The sequence below is a fragment of the Macrotis lagotis genome, chromosome X, assembly GCF_037893015.1.
Source record: "Macrotis lagotis isolate mMagLag1 chromosome X, bilby.v1.9.chrom.fasta, whole genome shotgun sequence".
Lineage (NCBI taxonomy): Eukaryota > Metazoa > Chordata > Mammalia > Peramelemorphia > Peramelidae > Macrotis > Macrotis lagotis.
In genome coordinates, this window is record NC_133666.1 from 419,102,439 (window position 1) to 419,120,595 (window position 18,157).

Genomic DNA, 18,157 nt, shown 5'->3' on the forward strand with positions numbered 1-18,157 from the left:
TGGAGAAATTTCTGTAATATAATTGTCCTATTCTTTTTGCAGGGAAGTGGAGACAATGATCCCACAGTGCCCTCAGATGAGAAATGGAAACTGTGGAGGCGCTGCTTCAGTTTATTTACAAAGCCTGCATTGTCTGCTTTCATCTAAATCCTCCTTGATAGACAGCTGTGACAGTTGCCCTGTTCACACAGTTCAGTGAAATTCTAGAAAAGGCTATATGTTGAAAAGAACCAAGTTATTCTTATTCTCTCAAGTCACTACTGCTAATGTTCTCTAAGTATTTCTATTTTTTGCATCACAGTGTTTTATAGTTGTGTGCAACATGAATGATACTAGTTTTTCTGGTTTGTTGTTAATGTGAATGTGTAGCATGTATCTACATTTTTTAGATGGTTGGGCAAAATTGACCCAAATATTAGCAATTCTTCATTTCCTGACTGCGACTAAAAATTCTACCCACTTAGTGAACAGTGTAATCATGATAATAAATGTTTCCACAAAGAAGAGCATAAAACTCCAAAATGTTGCATAAAAGCATAGTATAAAAAAAGATAATACCTAGTTTTTTTCCTCCATTTTTATACCAAAAGTATATCTAAATGTATTTCACATAGAGTGTGAATACATGGAATCTTAGCTTTTTACATCTGGAATATGGAAAATATTTTGGTAATTATCAGTCCAACAAAATATACAAATGTGTATATTTCTCATGTTTTAAGAAGACCAAATCTACTTGATATACTAGAAGCTATATAATTTTCTAGGGATGATCAGATAAATTGGACAGAAGACACAGGCCCAAAAGGATGTGAAAGAGAATGATTTTAAAAAAAGGATACTCAAATTCTAGGAGTATTTTATAGATACTAGGCATACTATTTAGAAATGTATTCAATGAATTAAAGAAGAAATTTAACATAGGAACTTATGATATTATTATAGCTCTTTCTAGGACTTTAAAGTTCTTTCAGTGTGTTTCACTTTTAAAATAAGCATACTCACATTTCAGTTTGTAATACTGTACTAAAGCCCTCAAATAGAAAGGCACAACAATAAATTTACAATTGTATTAAACATCAGTTAAAATTAGTATAACAAAACAAGATCATAATAGCATCATTTGAGGTGAAGTTATGGTACAAAATGACACTGGACTTTCTTTTAGTTTATGCTTTGAGTGATATGGATTAATAAGTGGAATACATTCCAAAAATTCATCTTTGTTCTAAATATCAAAATTTAAAATAGAAATTCTAATAGAGTTGTAAAAATGCTTTTTGATGGTCATCTTGGTGTATCAAATAGTTTACTTTAAGTAAGGAAAACCAGTTCAATTCATTTTTCTGATACATATTCACTTTGTGACCTTGCACAAATCATTGACACTTCAAAATCTGACCCATTCCTATCTTTCCAATATTATTATACATTTCTCACCTTTATGAACTCTATTTTCCAATGACACTTGCCTCTATCTCCTGGTTGAGTTGGTCTCTGCTAAATTCGCACCTTCAGCAGAAAGCCTTTCTCAGTACTCCTGAGTATTCTCTACCAATAAAATCACAGATTTAGTTTTTAGTTTTTAAAACATTCTAAGATATAATATGAGGTAGATTATGATCCAAACAAGAAAATTGAGATGATGGTAAGTATTCCAGAAGTAATAAAATATGTATCTGAAAACCTTACAGCAGAGGATTGGGTTGAGTTAGGGGAGTGACTCTGTCTTTGTGTCTGTGTGTGTGTGTGTGTGTGTGTGTGTGTTTGGAAAGTAAGGTGATTCAGCTGTCACCAATCAGGAGAAGGGATATAGGAAAAAAGGTCTGGAGAGAGGGAGCTCGCCAGCAAACTAGGATCAAGGAGCCAAACAACTTTCATTTTCTGGAAAAAGATAATGATAAAAGAAAATAAACTAATTTAACTCAGCAAACCTTGTTAATCATCTTTACTGTGCAAAAGATTGTGCTATGCTCTAAGGATACAAAGGTAAAATGAAAGTTGCTTTCAAAAGAGTTTACATTCAACTAAGATGAATTTGCAGGGGTAGGGAGAGCAGGTTTTAGATTATACCTTTTAACAATCCTTCACACACATTTCATTTGCTTCCACTTCAAAAGATTTACACTTCTTAAAAGATTTAATAAAGATTTACTTTCATGACAGTCAAATAAACCTAGTAGGAGTTCAGGTATGCTCTCTTTCCTCTGCCATTTTCTCCCTTCTTTCTTGATAATGCCAGAAACTAATAAAGAAAGCAAATATCCTGTCAAAGTTATTTTCTAGTATAAAGTTTCACTTTTAGTGTAAGTCAGCCAAAAAAATTTAAATATAAAATCCTTTTTGGTTTTCATGCAATGTGAGGGTAAAGTAAGCATTAGATGCCTGACGTTATGGAAGGGGCCAGTTCAGGGTAAAATATTTGCGGGAGACATTCTAAAAGAGAAACCAATATTGAAAAGTTTATAATTTTACCTAAGATATGCCATATTTATTTTCAAATGGATATGACAATTGCTTTGCATGCACTGAGGTATTTTTGTCAGTATATATACAATAAAGACAGTTTAGACTTTGCGTGATTGATAAAGATTTTTATCTTAAAAATGTGTCTAACATTCATTATAATAGAGCTTTCCCAAATTCATTTGTTAATTAAGGTATTACTACATTTAACGGTGAAACATCTGATCTTGAGTTTTTCCTGTATTAGTGAGATTTTTTAAAAATTGAAATTAAAGGGGCAGCCAAGTGGTGCAGTAGATAAAGCACCGGCCCTGGAGTCAGGAGTACCTGGGTTCAAATCCGGTCTCAGACACTTAGTAATTACCTAGCTGTGTGGCCTTGGGCAAGCCACTTAACCCTATTTGCCTTGGGAAAAAAAAACCCTAAAAAAATTGAAATTAAATATCAGATGTGATTTTTTTGGTCTGCTTATTAGGTCCTAGGCTTGTACTCTGAATTGATAAAATAAGTATTTCATAAAATGAAAACATATAGGAGACAGTATTTATTTTAACAGTAGTTTTCTTTATAATATCTGTAATTATAGTTCTCTTCTAGGAAAAAGGTAGTGATGATTTAGCTAATGATTAATATGGACTGATTTATTACTCAGTGAGCAGATGGCTTCTAAGTTATTCCTGAGAACCTTATCTTTTATTTCATGGCACATTCATTTTGCTCTAACAGTACAAAAATAATTTGACTTTATTGAACAAGTCATAAAAATGATATTCTGTGAACTATACGCTTCTCAGATCATGCATGATTAAAGAGCCTTATAATGTATTTTGGAAATGAATAAAATTACTGAGTTATTAGCTAGAGCTTGTACTCAAACTATTATTGTTTATATTGTAAATATTTCTTACTCCCACAAATTGCCATATGTATCTATAAAAATGTGTATTTCTCTCTCTTCTCCCCATCTTACACTTCTTTATGGGCAATTGTAATATTAGGAAGGCAAATATTAACCTTATGATGGAATGTAAATGCTATTTATTCTATATAAGCATATAAATAAAATACATCTCTTGAATTATACCATATTGTGAAAAATATGAGGTGTGACAGGGGAAAGTGATGCAAAGTCACCCATAAAAATACACCCATAGAGAGCGTTATTTCCTTTTCCCATGTTCTCTTCCTGTTCATAGTAGTTTCCTGTGTTATTTTGTTCATGCAATTAGAATTGACTACACTGAGGAAGGTAGTAAGGTTATCAGATGTGACCCCTCAAACATTGTTTGAGGGCCAAGCTTTTTAAGAAAAAATAAATTACTCTTTAAATTGGAGCTCTCCTGATCTAGGCCTAAACTTACATTGTAAGGATTTTTAAAAATCTGCTTTAACTCTCTTAATTTATATGTGATTGTTCCTTTGGAAGTGAGGTGATTATGTTTCTATGGGATGAATTTCTTCAAGCTGAGTTCTTTCAACACACAGGTCCCCCACTGGAACCCTGTAGAGCTTTAGCTATTGCACAATACTCAAGGATAAAATTCCTAGAGATACTATGAAGGTCTTGATCTGTCTGCATTAGTTCCATTGGGCCTGGTTCATTCCCAGAATAACTCTATAGGATAATTCCTTTGATAAGCTTTAATTGCTTCAGAGTTAGACTGGAATCCCTTTGGCCTCAATGGGAATTTTTTGGTGGAATTACATTAGAATCTGGTCCAATGGGATTTTTTTAACATGCAGAACAAAATCAATACATTAAAAAGAAGAGCTTTTCTCATAGTCACATAAAATTTTATAAAATGCAGGAGACTTCCAGTCTTATAATGTCAGGAAACTGGTACCAAATGTGACTCCTTGAAAATGTAGTCATGTCTAATAATTTTCCTTTAAGATACTTTGTAAGCAAGAAAATGTTTCTGAAATGAATCATCAGCCATATTGGCTTGCACAATGTCCCTTTCCTTCTTCCTCATCTATTATAGAAAATATATTCATTTATAAAAATGTATAGCACCTGAAATGAATGCATTTGGACATTATTTTCTTCACCTTAAAAATTTATTGATAGTATGAGCTTGTACTTAATATGAGCTTATACTTAATCTCTCTGAACTCCAGATTATTTTTAAGAGTATTGGACTAGATCACCTCTAATGCTATTTCAATAATTCTATGCATCTCAGAAAACATTGTACATTTAATGGAAATTTTCTTATGTTACTTTTTAGATTAGGAGCCAGTTCACTAATAAATTTCACTTGATGTCACAATCAAAATCAATGTGATATTTTATGGGCATTTCCATGAACTCAAGCAGAATACAAAGACAAAAACTAAACAAATGAGAGAATCATATTAATTTGTGTATAAAAAATGGGGTGATTATAATAATAGTATCACATCATTATTATCAGCAAGGTTGTTTTAAAGATGCCTTACTTAATGAGTAATGCAAATTATTCAAAGATATGGTAAACTGTGCTCCACATAGATGTAAGTTTCAAAAAATTTAGCATTTATCAAATGTCTAGGGAAACAAAATTTGATACAGATAGTCAGAAGGAAGCATCAGGAACTCGTTATATTTAACAAACTAAGGATGACATCCCTATACAACAAATGCAGGTCTTACTATAGCATTGAGAGTTCAGACAACAATCTAACACATTAGAGTATCATCACACAAAACTTGCCCACAGTCATCTGGCCTTGATATTGATGAATATTAAATATTCAAGAACAATACTTTTAATGGACAATAACCATATCACAGAGTAGCAATTATCCAAACTGTTTTAGAACAATAGAGATCTATTTGAGGAAATTTAAAAAAAATGTTGAGCATGATAATTACATCAAGTCAAGAAACATTTAGTAAGAGTTAAGCAAATTTACGAGCTAAGCACTGGAAATACAAATATAAGCAAAAAGAAAGACAAGTTCTAATTTCAAGGAGCTTATAGTCTAAAGGGGAGAAGACAACATATAAATAAAGTTGAAAAGGGCAGGGAAAGGAAGAAGTATTTATGTGGAGATATGATAGAGATACAAGTCTAGATAATTAGAAATAGGGTTTGGAAAGGGATGAAGTAGTGAACATCACTTTACCTAAGCAACTTACTTAAAATAGAAGTGAAGCTCATTAATTATAGGAAGATGCCACAAGAATGGAATGACCTTTCAAAATGAAAACATCCCTGGGGAAGATTGAAGTTCTAGGGTGAGAAAATTCATGCGACAGAGTTTGTTGCGTTTGCTTCCTCTGGAATTCTTCTGCAGATATTTTTCAATGAATCTATAGAAGATGAATATTCATCTGAATACTTTTATTAAATTGTTAAAGGTAGTTATTTTATCCACCTACTCAATAATCCATAGATGATGATGATGATGATTATTATGATGTTTGTCCTTTGTTCTGGAAGAACACTATGACATCAGGAATGTAATGCCAGGACAAGCAAATGAATTGGATTTGAATGAGGCGCTGCTGTGCTAAGTCACCAAACTCACTTTCTTCTCCAGGACCATCTGGATCCTGTGGCCATATATGAATCAGGATGACTGGAGATGACCCTGGATGCAAGGTGACCAGGGATAAATGACTTGCCCAAGGTCACATAACTAGCAGGTGTCAAGTATTGAAACCAAGCTTGAACTCAGGTCCTCCTGATTCCAGGACAGGTTCTCTGTCCATTGTACAATGTCACCATCATCATAATTTTTAGAACATTAAATGTGAAAAAATAATAACAGTATAGCAGCTTGTCCCAAGACTTTTCTCTCTGAACCATATTAAAAATATTTAGAAGTATGAGATGAATCATAATAACAATATTATAAAATATGATGTTGATGATTTTTTCAAGGAGACCATGGCATCAGGAACATCATGCCATCAACAGGAATTGGATTTGAATGAGGGAGTACTGTGCTTAAGTCATCAGCCTCATTTTCTCCTTTGGAATCATCTAAGTCCAATGGAAGGATAGTAATTATAATGAGTAGAGATGACCCTATTTGCGAGACAATTTAGGTTTAAATGACTTGCCCAAGGTCACCCAGCTAGTATCAAGTCCTTGAGGCCAGATGTAATACTTTTTTTGTTGTTTTTCTTAGAAAAGAAAGATTACTTTTTAAATCTGGAAGGAGAAAGATCAATTCCCTTCTCTAAGAAAGTAACTAGCTTACCTCATGGAGTTAAATTAATAATTCCAATGTTGCAGAGGAATTCATCTTCAGTAAATGGAAGAAAGTGCTCTAAGTGATGTTCAGCTTTAGGAAGAGGAGTATAGGTGTGAAGGGGTGGTGGTAGAAAGGAACAGGATAAGTAACTGTCTCCAAAAAAACCATGATATGTCGCTTGCAATGGATCAGGACTATTATCATTATGTATCCTTGAATGAAACATTACCTTTGCAAAGCATTTTTATGGATTTGTTTTTAGTTTCTAAATGATAAAAACAAGTTTCTTAATATTTTACTCTGAGATTCTCAGAAATTGATCTTAGCATTCTTGCTATGCTACTGGTTATTTCTTTGTTAAAATTATGTTTTATTTTTTCAATTAAAAATCTATTCTCCTATAACTGCCAATGCCATATTTCCTCTCTTCAATGGTGGTGGTGGGGGAAATGTATATAACAAGTGTGTTTCCTTAATTTTCATTTCTTTGCCACAACAAAAATTTGCTGTAAATACATTTGCATATATGGATATTTTCTTCTTTTCATGAATCTCTTTTGGTATCTGTCTGGTACTACTATTATTAGATCAAACTCTATGCACAGTTTAATAAAATTTAGGGTATTGTTTCAAAAAAACTTTCTGAAATGACTGGATCAAATCACAACTTCCTATAGTGCATTAATATTTCTGTTTTCACATAGCCCTGCGAAATTAAAATTTTTCTTTCTTATCATCTTTGCCAATCCGATCAGTGTGATGTAGATGATCGGAGATGTTTTAATTTGCATTACTCTAATAGTTAATAATTTGAGGTTATCTGTAAGAGAATAGTAGAGTTTTTTCTTCATTTAAATAACTTTTCCAATATTACCAACAACTATTTCATCACTCATCCTTGGAGTTTGATTCTACTTCTGAATTTCTAAGAATTGATATTCTACCTTTGACTCATGTTGTCTACTCCTATCGAAAATCATTTATTTCTTCAGCCACTAAATATGTGATGGTTTAGAAGACAGACATATTTTGCACTAAAAGAAACTTCTTTTGACTGGTTAAACCCTTTGGGAAATAGGTAAGTTTTCATAAGTTGATTCTTGGATTTTTCCTTTTTCATCATAGGCAGCCAAGGAGAAAATATCATGTCCTCTTTTGACCTGAGAAGGCAATTTTTTTGGTTTCATCATAATTTCAATTTCTCATAGTGTTTTTCTTCCCAGTAGCACAAGACTCTTAAAATATAATTGTAACAACATCTACAATCCTTACAACCACCTTATGAGGTAAGTCAAAATAAATAGAGGGTGGCCCTCTCTGTCTCTATGGTAATTGCATTGTTAAATGGTATGCTACATAAGTCATTTGGCTAGGAGAGCTATTCAATTTCTGAGTAGGAAATGGGCACAAATATATGCTTGGGTGACCATCTTCACTTAAATGATTATATGACAGGCAGTAAGTAGTTTTTCATTCTGTAGGACACTGAAAATGGCTTTAGTTGGCCCAAGCTTCCTCCCAGCTATTAGGTGACCCCCTAATTTGGAATTTTTGTTGAATTTTTGGGGGATGCTGCAGAATTTTTCTATTAAATTTGTGGATGTAGCAGAGCAATGCGAGCAGTGTATTTTGAGACAAGAAAATCTGAGTTGAAATGCTCCATAAGACTCATACCAATTGAGTGACATTAGCTCACTTCATCTTTTTGAACCTGTTTCCTCATCTATAGCTTATCTCACATATCATTGTGAGAATCAAATGAGATCATGAATCTATCATATTTTGCATACTGCAAATGTCTGTTATTAAAGTTCAGTATTTATTGTCCGTCCAAGGTTCTCTAATGACTCCAAAGTACAGTGAAATATAGATGAAGAAAATCGATATTCTAAATATATTTTGCTTAAAAATGAGGGGAAATGAGATCTTTTTGGAAAACAAAATTCTTGCTCTTAAGAGCTCACAAAACTCTTTGACAAATGGAATGAAACCTGGTCCAATAGTATAGTTGTTAGCTGAACTGTCCCACTAGCCAGTGGATGCTGAGCAAGCTTTAAACAGAAAGAGGTACAAAATGGAAAGACTGATTCTAGTAGAAGGGCAGACATGAAAGCAGCTATAAAAAATTCATGTAAGGAATAAAAGGAGAATATAAGGACTGATGTGCAAGTGGAAAAGGGCAATGGAATCATATAGGTAAATTCTCTTAGGTGAATCTAAGTTTTGCACATCTACTTGAAAATTTTCAGCTTTTTCATCTTTAAAATATTAGGAAGAAAGACTTTGCTAAGTCTTCCCCCATCCCTGGGTGAGGAAAACAATACTGAAAGATAAATTGAATTATTAAAATTTGAAGGATTCTATTCAGTCATTCCCAAATTCACTCAAGACAATATTTCCTTACATTGAATCCATTTAACGAAAGCATTTGGATCATATTTGAAATCTGTTCATCCCCCACACTAATGAGGCATCCCTTATGACCAGATGAGTGATGAAAGCAGACTTCTAAATTGTCCATCTTACATTTACCAATGAGACAGTTTTATAATGTCACAGCAGTGAATGCAGCAGAACTCAGTGTTTGAATTCATTTCCTTCATCTTGGTGTGTGGTAGAGACAAAAACCATTTAATCTTTCACAGAAGTAAACTCATAGATTCCCTAAAGCTGCTAAATAAATATATAACCCTAACAGAGCTGTCCAAAATACATCTCATGGATACATCCAAGGGAGGAATCTAAAACAGATGAAATACATTAGATCTGCACTCCTGTGAATAGGTTTTGGGGATAGCTGTAGCAGGCCACAGAATCTGATATGGTACATTAAAGTTGGTTTTGTGGTTGTGCTGTAAACTGAATATAAATAGGGCTCTTTCAATCATAGTCAAAGTCTACTGGTATTGGGTTGCATAATTAGGAAATGGGTGTGCCTCTTTCTGAAGAGCAAATTTAGTACAGAGATAATTCAAGAGTAGACTAGTAAATCACTAGGGATTTAAAATCTTCATGAACTTACATTATGAGCCCCTTCCTTCTTGGAAAGGATGTTGGTATATGAGAAGGGATTCAGTATTTGGGTGGGTGTTAACCATAATACTTTGAATCCTAGCCAAAAGTCCCTAATGTTCCCTGATTAGCCCCACCTTATCCTGACCTCTCCCTTATTTTTACATGTCTTTTGTATTAATTTTTATAATTCTTATTAAAATTAATATCTAGTTTTCTTTATCACAATTTACATTCTCTCTGTATCAACTTCCTGAGGTACTACTATCAACAGATGAAGCCATATTGAAGGTTTGATACCTTTATTATATTTCTTTCAATATACACTCAAAACTCAGAAATTTTTGGTAAATATTCCCTTCCCTATTTCAATGCTGTGAAACTAATCATTTATAAGATGAAAGTAAATTCTAAGAACAGTATGATAATTCCCTTGTAAAGTGACTCTAGAAACAGAGGCCTATATAAAAAGTTGTTATTGTTCAGTTGTGTCCAATTCTTCAAGGCCCCTTGGACTATAGTGTCCATGGGATTTTCTTGATAAAAATACTAGAATGGTTTATCATTTCCTTCTCCAGTGGATTAAGACAAATAGAGATTATGTGATTTGCCCAGTTCACACAGCTAGTAAGAGATTGAGGCCAGATTTGATATCAGGTATTTCTAAATCTAAGATCAGTGTTCTACTCATTGAGTTGATTAACTGCCTCCAGACAAAGTATTCAGAATTGTTAAATATTTTTTAAAAAGTACCTCTTGGACTGATAGTCAAATTCACAGTTACAATAAGACTGTCATCAAATTCTGCCTTGAGAGGGTCTGTTGGTTCAATAGTATGAGGAAAGTTGACAATCACTCAATTCTTACAGTATGCTTTTTATGGTCAGCTACTCAATCAATAAAAAGCATTTATTAATTATATACCATGTCCCAGTCATATATTATTAATACCATGATTCAGTACTATGAGGAAATTTTATGTTTTTTCTCTCTTGGCTGTGAATATGTCATTGTTTTCCTTAATAGGAAAAGTGTTAGATGGTAGGAAGGAGTGATGCTGAGGGAAGAATTGTGAGTTCAGAGATTCACCTTGGTAGCTCTTCCTTTACTTTTTGTTATTATTCAGTAATTTTCAGTCATGTTTGCCTCTTTGTGACTCCATTTTGAGTTTTCTTGGCAAAGATACTGGAGTACTTTGTCATTTCCTTCTCCAGTTCATTTTACTGAAGAGTAAACTGAGACAAAAAGGGTTAAGTGACTTGCCCAGACTCATAAAGTTATTAAGTATCAGAGGTCAGATTTGAACTCTTGATGATGAGCCTTTCTGACTCCAGACCCAGCACTGTATCCGCTGCTCCATCTAGTTGCTGTTACCTTAGCTGCTATGACCTAAATATCACTGTTGCCTCTATAATCTCTTTTTCAGTTCTGATTCTTGGTGGAGGTGAATCTCTAGGGCTATATTTTACCATTGGTAAGTTGTTTGAGGGGAAGTATGACATAGTGATTTAGAGACTGCGTATTGGAGTCAGGGAGACTTAGATTCAATATCTATTCCTGATATATACTGATATTATATACTGACACTGGGCAAGTCACTAACCCTCTTAATGTCTTATATAATTTTCCAAGACTATGAGTTTCTGACCAGAAGCTTGTCTCCACTAATAAAAGGGAGTTACCTCATTGACATTTTCCTATATGATGATGAAATCACATCTGCATGAAAACAACAAAAATTCATTCATTTAACAAATAATGAATTAGCTCTTCCTATGTACAAGGCACCATGATAGGTATTGTAGGAGATATAAAAATGTATTAGACATCGTTTTTGCCTTAAAACTTTTGAAACTATTAAGGAAGACAAGAGAACATGACAATATATAAGTGTCATATTGATGGGGTGGACAATAACTTAAGAGAAAGGAAACCTTACTTCTGTAGGAGATGGATAAAATGGCTTGATATAGGCAAAAATCTGGGTTTTGAAGGATGGGTGAAATTTTGATCAGCAAAGGTAAGTGAAGGGAATTTCAAGTGGAGGGAGTAACATTAACATTAGCCTTGGAATTTTGGGGGATGTGAATGGACCAGATAGGTATGAGCAATCACTCTCAAAGTATAGTTCAAGGATCCCTAAAATTTAATAATATGTTAAGATGAAACTTGATTTTTAAATTATTGTTCCCTTTTCCAACTACAAATCTTTCTAAGGAAAGATTTTTTTTCTTGTACTTAACACAAACAAAAAGTCACAAGAGATTGAATACAGCAGCAGGTAGGAGAATTCAGTTATCTTCTCTTAAGCAAGATATTATATAGACTTTTTGTCTTGAAACTATTTTTCTGAAAACATTTATACTAACATATAGTAAGTTTATTTTTGATATTTTAAAATCAGTCAATAATGTTTTTTACAAATTTCCATTTTAATTTCTAATGCTATAAGTATTGGTAGATATAACCCACAAAAGCAAAACTCTTTGTCCCTCAATAATTTTTAAGAATGAAAAGAATTCATCAGGACAAAAAGTTTGAGGATTAATGTTGTGAGATATTAGTGACAAATAAGGGTGGAGAGATAAATAGTTAAGAGATTGAGAAGGTTAAGGTCAGTAAGAAACAGGGACTTAAGGCATGAGGCAGTTTTGGATGTTTTTGAACAAGCTGTCAGAAGCTTGGGAGTTTGTATGCAGTAGTGTACAAATTACTTGAACAAGCAAAATTTTTAATATGGCTAACTTTTTAGGCAATATTTAGTTATGTATGTGTTGGCACAAGTGACGCAGAATGTCTGATTATAACCAATTCTCTAAAATTTAATTTTTTTTTTCTGTCAATACTGGATTTCAAGGTATACGTAATTCATTGCTCCTTTTTGTTGTGTTTTTAATTCTATGATTATTCAGAATGGATATTCTCTCAACAAATTTTTAACTTTTTAAAGACCACATTTCAATACCTGTTAAGAGACATCAAAGTGGTTCTTGATGTAGACAATTCAAATATTTCAGGGAATTCAAGCCTAGGGTAAAACAGTATCAAAAATTAGGGCTATCAAAAATAGCACTAAGAACTGACAAACTAATGCTTTAAAACAGTTTAATTAATCCTCAGGAAATATATTATGACCTTTCATAAGGAACTGGCAGTTATGACTACCAGAATCATTATTCAGCTGAAATTTCTCTCTCTCAAAAGTTATTAACCAGTCTCTCAGTTACCCAGGCTGAAAGTCTAGGTTTCTTCCCTGATTTCTAATTCTCTCTCATTTCCCCCCACCCTCCCCATATCCAATCTGTTACAAGGTCCTTTTGCTTTCATCTTTGTAGTATTTCTTGCCTATGTTCCTAGTTCAAATTTTCATCTCTTCATTCCTGGAATATTGCCATTGCCTTCTGATTGGTCTCCATCATAAGTCTCTCCCCATTCCACTCCATCATCCATACAGCTGTCAAAGTCATCTTTCTAATGTACAGGTCTCCAAGACTATGGGTATCTGACCAGAAGCTTGTCTCCACTAATAAAGGGAGTTACCTCATCCTCTTTCTCTCCCTCCACTTATTAAATTCTTATGGCTCCTTATTGACACCAAGGTCAATTATGTACCTCTTTGGTATCCAAAATTCTACCCACTCTTTAGTCTTCTTAAATCTTATCTCATCTTTCCTTCTTCTGTTCCCCCAATTTCCCTCCTTACCATTTTTGTGATCCAGTGATACTGACTTTCTTGAACTGGGGGTTTCAATCCAGACTCTGGAATCTAGTAGGTCCTTAATAAATGTTTAGTGGCTGAGTGACTGACTAGAAGCATTGTTAATAATTGCTCTGTAATTTAGAATAGGTTTCTTAAAGCTAGAGGAGTAAAAGATCATTTTTATAAAAAATCATTAGCTATTACAAAAATAAAAAAGCTGGTCATAAGCATGACAAGAGTACTAGAAATTGAAAAGGGATATTATTTTACTTACCATTCCGAAAATATGAATGTTTTCATTCTGTAAAACATTCATTCAAAAATGTTCAGGGAATTTCTCCTTTAAGTAGGTCTGTATTATTCCCATGAAAGGAAAATGAATTCTGGTAAATATGTTGATATATAAAGAAAAAGTGTTCTAGAATTAAAAAATTCCCAAATGGAGATGGTACACTGCAGCAATATTGCATATATGTCATGAAAGACTAAGAGAAAGATGTGAATACACTTATATGATATTGGAACTCATTTGGTTTAAATTATACTGGCTATAATCTAGATTGGACTTGGAAAAATAGAGTGTCTGACATCCAATTTGATAAAAGTGTGGGTTCAAAGCAAAGAATTAGTTAAACTGGAAAAATCTCATGAACCCCATGTCAAATTTTGTAAAATAAGTGATTGTTATGAAAGAAGAAAGGTCTTTTAAAAGGGCTTTAAACATGTAAAAATTTGTAAGGTTTATTGTTTGAATCAGTACATTGAATAAATTTAGCTTGTCCCAGCTAATTAGGATATCACCTTAGCTTATATTAGGAGCAGTTTTGTTATAAAGAATATAGCGTCATAGATTTACAGAAATCTGGGGCAAAAAACTTAAGAGGAAATCACTGCAATTTACAGGTAAGTAAAAGCAGGTTCAGAATGTCCAAAAGACTTGCCCAGGGTAATGTTGCTTGTAAATGGTGGAGGCAAAATATGAACTTGGGGTCTTTCTCCAAGTTCAGGGCTCTAGTTACTCCTCTTAGATGCTCTGGGGCTCAAGGTCATAGGGATAGGGAAGAATGTAAACACTCTTGGTTTGGTTTAAGCCATAAACACTGGTCAACAACTATCAGTGTCTAATTTTTTCAGTTGGCCTGCTCTTGGGACCCATCACAAAAGGGAAACATAAATCTTTATTCATGATTAGTCAGTTTGCCACAGAAAATGGAATGAGGCTCATTGGAACCACTGAGGCCAGGTCAATATTAAGTAGTATCAAAATTAGATCTAAGGTTGGTGACGTGAACAAGACTGCACTCCTAAAGATGGTGGTGTAAGAACAAGGCTTCCCAGGAGCTCTCTTCCAAAATATTCCAAAACCCTTAAAATTATTTAACTAAATTTTTGAGAGACAGAACCAGCAAGGTAATTCTCTAGCTCAAGGTAACCTGGATGATCATAGGAAAGCTCTGTTCCATGGGTTTGAAGGGGATGGTGGTGAGCCAGGATCACCCTGCAGAATGAAAGGTTCTAGCCTTCCAGAAACAGCCCGGGGGGCACCTGGGTCCCTGGGGGTGCCAGCTCATGGCAACAAAAGCTGTTTTCAGACCTCCCAACCCAGGGAAAACCCAGCACAACTTGGAAGATCAGCAGGGAAACCTCTGCCAGAATGAGAACAGAACCTAGGCCATCATTCCCCTTGGTGCAGCCCAGATCCAGGAAACAGAACCAAGTCCACAGAGCCACCAAGCAGGAGCAGCCCAGTAGGGAGCTGCCCAACAGCTGCTTCCAGAGTGCTGAGTCCATGGATGGTAAGGGGATAGGGGGAGGCTGTCGAGGTCACTTCTCTATCTCTGGGACATGTCTATATTCAGACCCTGGTTGCAGTCTGGGGTCCCCCATTGCCATAGAACAGGGACCTTCCTCACAGCTCCAGGGCAGAGGGGAGTGCTTGTGGTCATCCACACACCAGAATACAGGCCAGAAAAGTAGTAAGAGATCTCATAAGACTTTGAAGGAACTGAAGTCCTTGCAAGGGTGTCTCAATAACATTCAAAAGCTATTAAGGGGTCTTAGGGCTGGGAATATGATATTCTGGAAGACAAAAGAGCTTGGAATGCAACTGAGAATTAACTATCCAGCAAAACTGAGCATCCTCTTCCAGGGGAAAGATGGACTTTCAATGAAAAAGGTGAATTTCAAACACCTCTGTTGAAATGGCCAGAGCTGAACAGAAAGCTTGATCTTCAAATACAGGACTCAGGTGAAGCATGTAGAAGTTGGACAAGAAAGGCAAATTATGAAGGATTTAATGATGTTGAGCTATGTGTATGCATTTCTGTATGGGAAGAAGATACTGATAATACTTATATGAACCTTCTCATTACATAGAATAGTTAGAAGGAGCATATTTACAAGACACAGGAGGGAGCTGAATATAAAGGTATAATATAAAGATGGAGCCTAGGTGAAAAGGGAATGTACTGAGAGAAAGGAAAAAGAGAGGTAGAATGGGCTAAGATATGTCACAGAAAAAAAGTAAAGAAAAAGCTTTTGCAATAGAGTGGAAGGGAAAGTAAGAGAGAATGAGTGAGCCTTCATTCTCATTGGAACTGGTTCAGAGAGGAAACAACATGTATACTTAATAGGGTATAGAAATCTTTTACCCTAGAGGAAAAAGGAGAGGAAAGGGATGGGAGAAAGGGGGTATGGTTGATAGAGGAGAGGGAAGATCATGGGAGAAGGTAGTCAGATGTAACACATTTTTGGGTTTTTTTTTGCAAGGTGGGGTGGGTTTGGGTAGCTGATCTGGGACCATATGGCTGGGTGGTTGCTGGGTGTCTGTGGTGAGATGTGGGCTCAGGGCCTTCTGGCCCCAGGGCCAATGTTCTGTCCCACTTGACTGCCCCATAGCACACTTTTGAAGGGGGACAAAGTGAAAGGAGAGAGGAGAAAATAGAATAAATGGGAGTAGGAAGGAATGGATGGAGGGAATTACAATCAACAATAGTACCTGTGGAAAAAATATGGAAATAACCTCTCTGATGGACTCATGATAAAGAATGTGATCCATCCCAGAAACAGAGCTGATACACATACTGAAAAACATTTTTTTTCTCTTTCACTTTATTTCTTGTGAGATTTTTTATTTTTGTGGGGGGGATTATGTGTACTCTTACAACAAAACTATTTTAGTAATGTATAAATAAATAAAAATATAAAAGAAAAGGAAAAAATCCTTAGATTTTTATAGAGGGAAAAGAATTAATAGGAAGTCAGAAAGATCTGAGTTCAAGTCCAGCTCCACAATTACTAGTTATGTTAACTTGAGTGTGTCAATTAACCTCTCTGCCTCAATTTCCTTATCTGTAAAATAAATGATAAAACTTACACAGACAAAACTTACACTGACAAAGCCTATATCCCAGGAGATAGGTAAGGTAGACTGTAAGCAAGAGAGCGGCTATCAAGAAATACAAAGAATACTTTAAAGTTGCTTTGTAGAAATATAAACATTTCACAGTCAAAGAAATCCATTTTATATGGCATATATTTTTGTGGTAAGTCATGACTCAATTCAGGAAAGCACAAAGCCTTCATTAAACAGAGGGCAAAATTTTCAGACCCTGTCTAGGGTTGTAATGATGGAATGAGTTAATCTGTGCCAATTTCTTTGTCATATATACTTTGCTATAGGAATAATAACTATTATCATTATTTTAAAATTTTATTATTCTTTTTATACAACATATTTAATTTCCTGCTTCTTGAGGTCAGGGACTGTTTTTGCCTTTTTTGTACCCCCATCCTATTCCCATTTATTCTATTTTCTCTCTCTTTTTTGTGAAGGGCCTGGACCATAATAGGTGCTTAAAAATATTAACTTATTTATTAACATAACTTATTAACTTTACTTGATCCCTCCTTTCCAGTACATACATTTCTAGTAAGAAAAAAAATGGATAAACAATTTATTCCTAATTACCAAGAACCATTCTCTTTGAAGACCTAAAACTGTATATCTTTAGCTTTATAAGATACTATCAGAATCTCCCCAAAAGGTTCATCTTTCTACAAGTTCATTAAATTGATCAAGAAAATTCCTTCATTGGTCTCCTACCTTAATTAAAAGGAGATAGATGTAGGCTATGAGACCTTTCTATGGCATAGATTTCCAGAGTTCCCCTACACATTCCTATGGACTTTGGATTCATAGTGTTTTAATTCTTATACTTTTGGAGTTGACAAAGTTAGTGGTTGCCTCTGATTACACAGTGACTCAGTGCTGAAAGTTCATATTGCTTTTTCATGATATAGAAAACCCTTAGTGATACTTTAGTCTTTTCTCATCCAATGACAATGAGAGGAGGCTAGAATGATGTATCAGTTAAAATAACATCCTGTAGGAAACTCTGTTTTTTCTACCTCTAGTGGCATCATGTAGCTCTTAAGATATACTTTAAAAAAATTTTAATTATATTTATTTGATTTTTGTACAAATGATGTTTTTTATACATTACTAAAATATTCTTCTTTAAGAGTAAACATAATACCCCTCCCCCCAAAATACAGACCCTCATGAGCAATAAAGTAAAGGAAAGAGGAAAAAAATTAAAATAAAAAAATAATAAAAGGGGCAGCCAGGTAGCACAGTGGACAGAGCACTGGCCCCGGAGTCAGGAGCACCCAGCTCCAAATCTGGCCTCAGACACCTAACAATCACCCAGCTGTGTGCCCCTGGGCAAGCCACCCAACCCCATCTGCCTCACAACCCAATAATAATAATAATAATAATAATAATAATAA

General features: G+C 34.5%; 1 protein-coding gene across 3 annotated transcripts in view; it reads left to right on the forward strand.

The window, feature by feature from the left end:
* The window catches only part of LOC141501663 (carbonic anhydrase-related protein), a 170,296-nt gene that overhangs the window by 143,664 nt on the left and 8,475 nt on the right, over nt 1-18,157 (forward strand). For 2 of the 3 annotated variants that reach the window (XR_012472287.1, XR_012472288.1), the window contains exon 9: nt 43-9,957. The gene's annotated coding sequence lies outside the window, so the exon portion shown is untranslated. Of the gene's footprint in view, nt 1-42; nt 17,860-18,157 lie in introns of those variants that run through there. The other variant, XM_074205857.1, reaches the window with a different exon arrangement.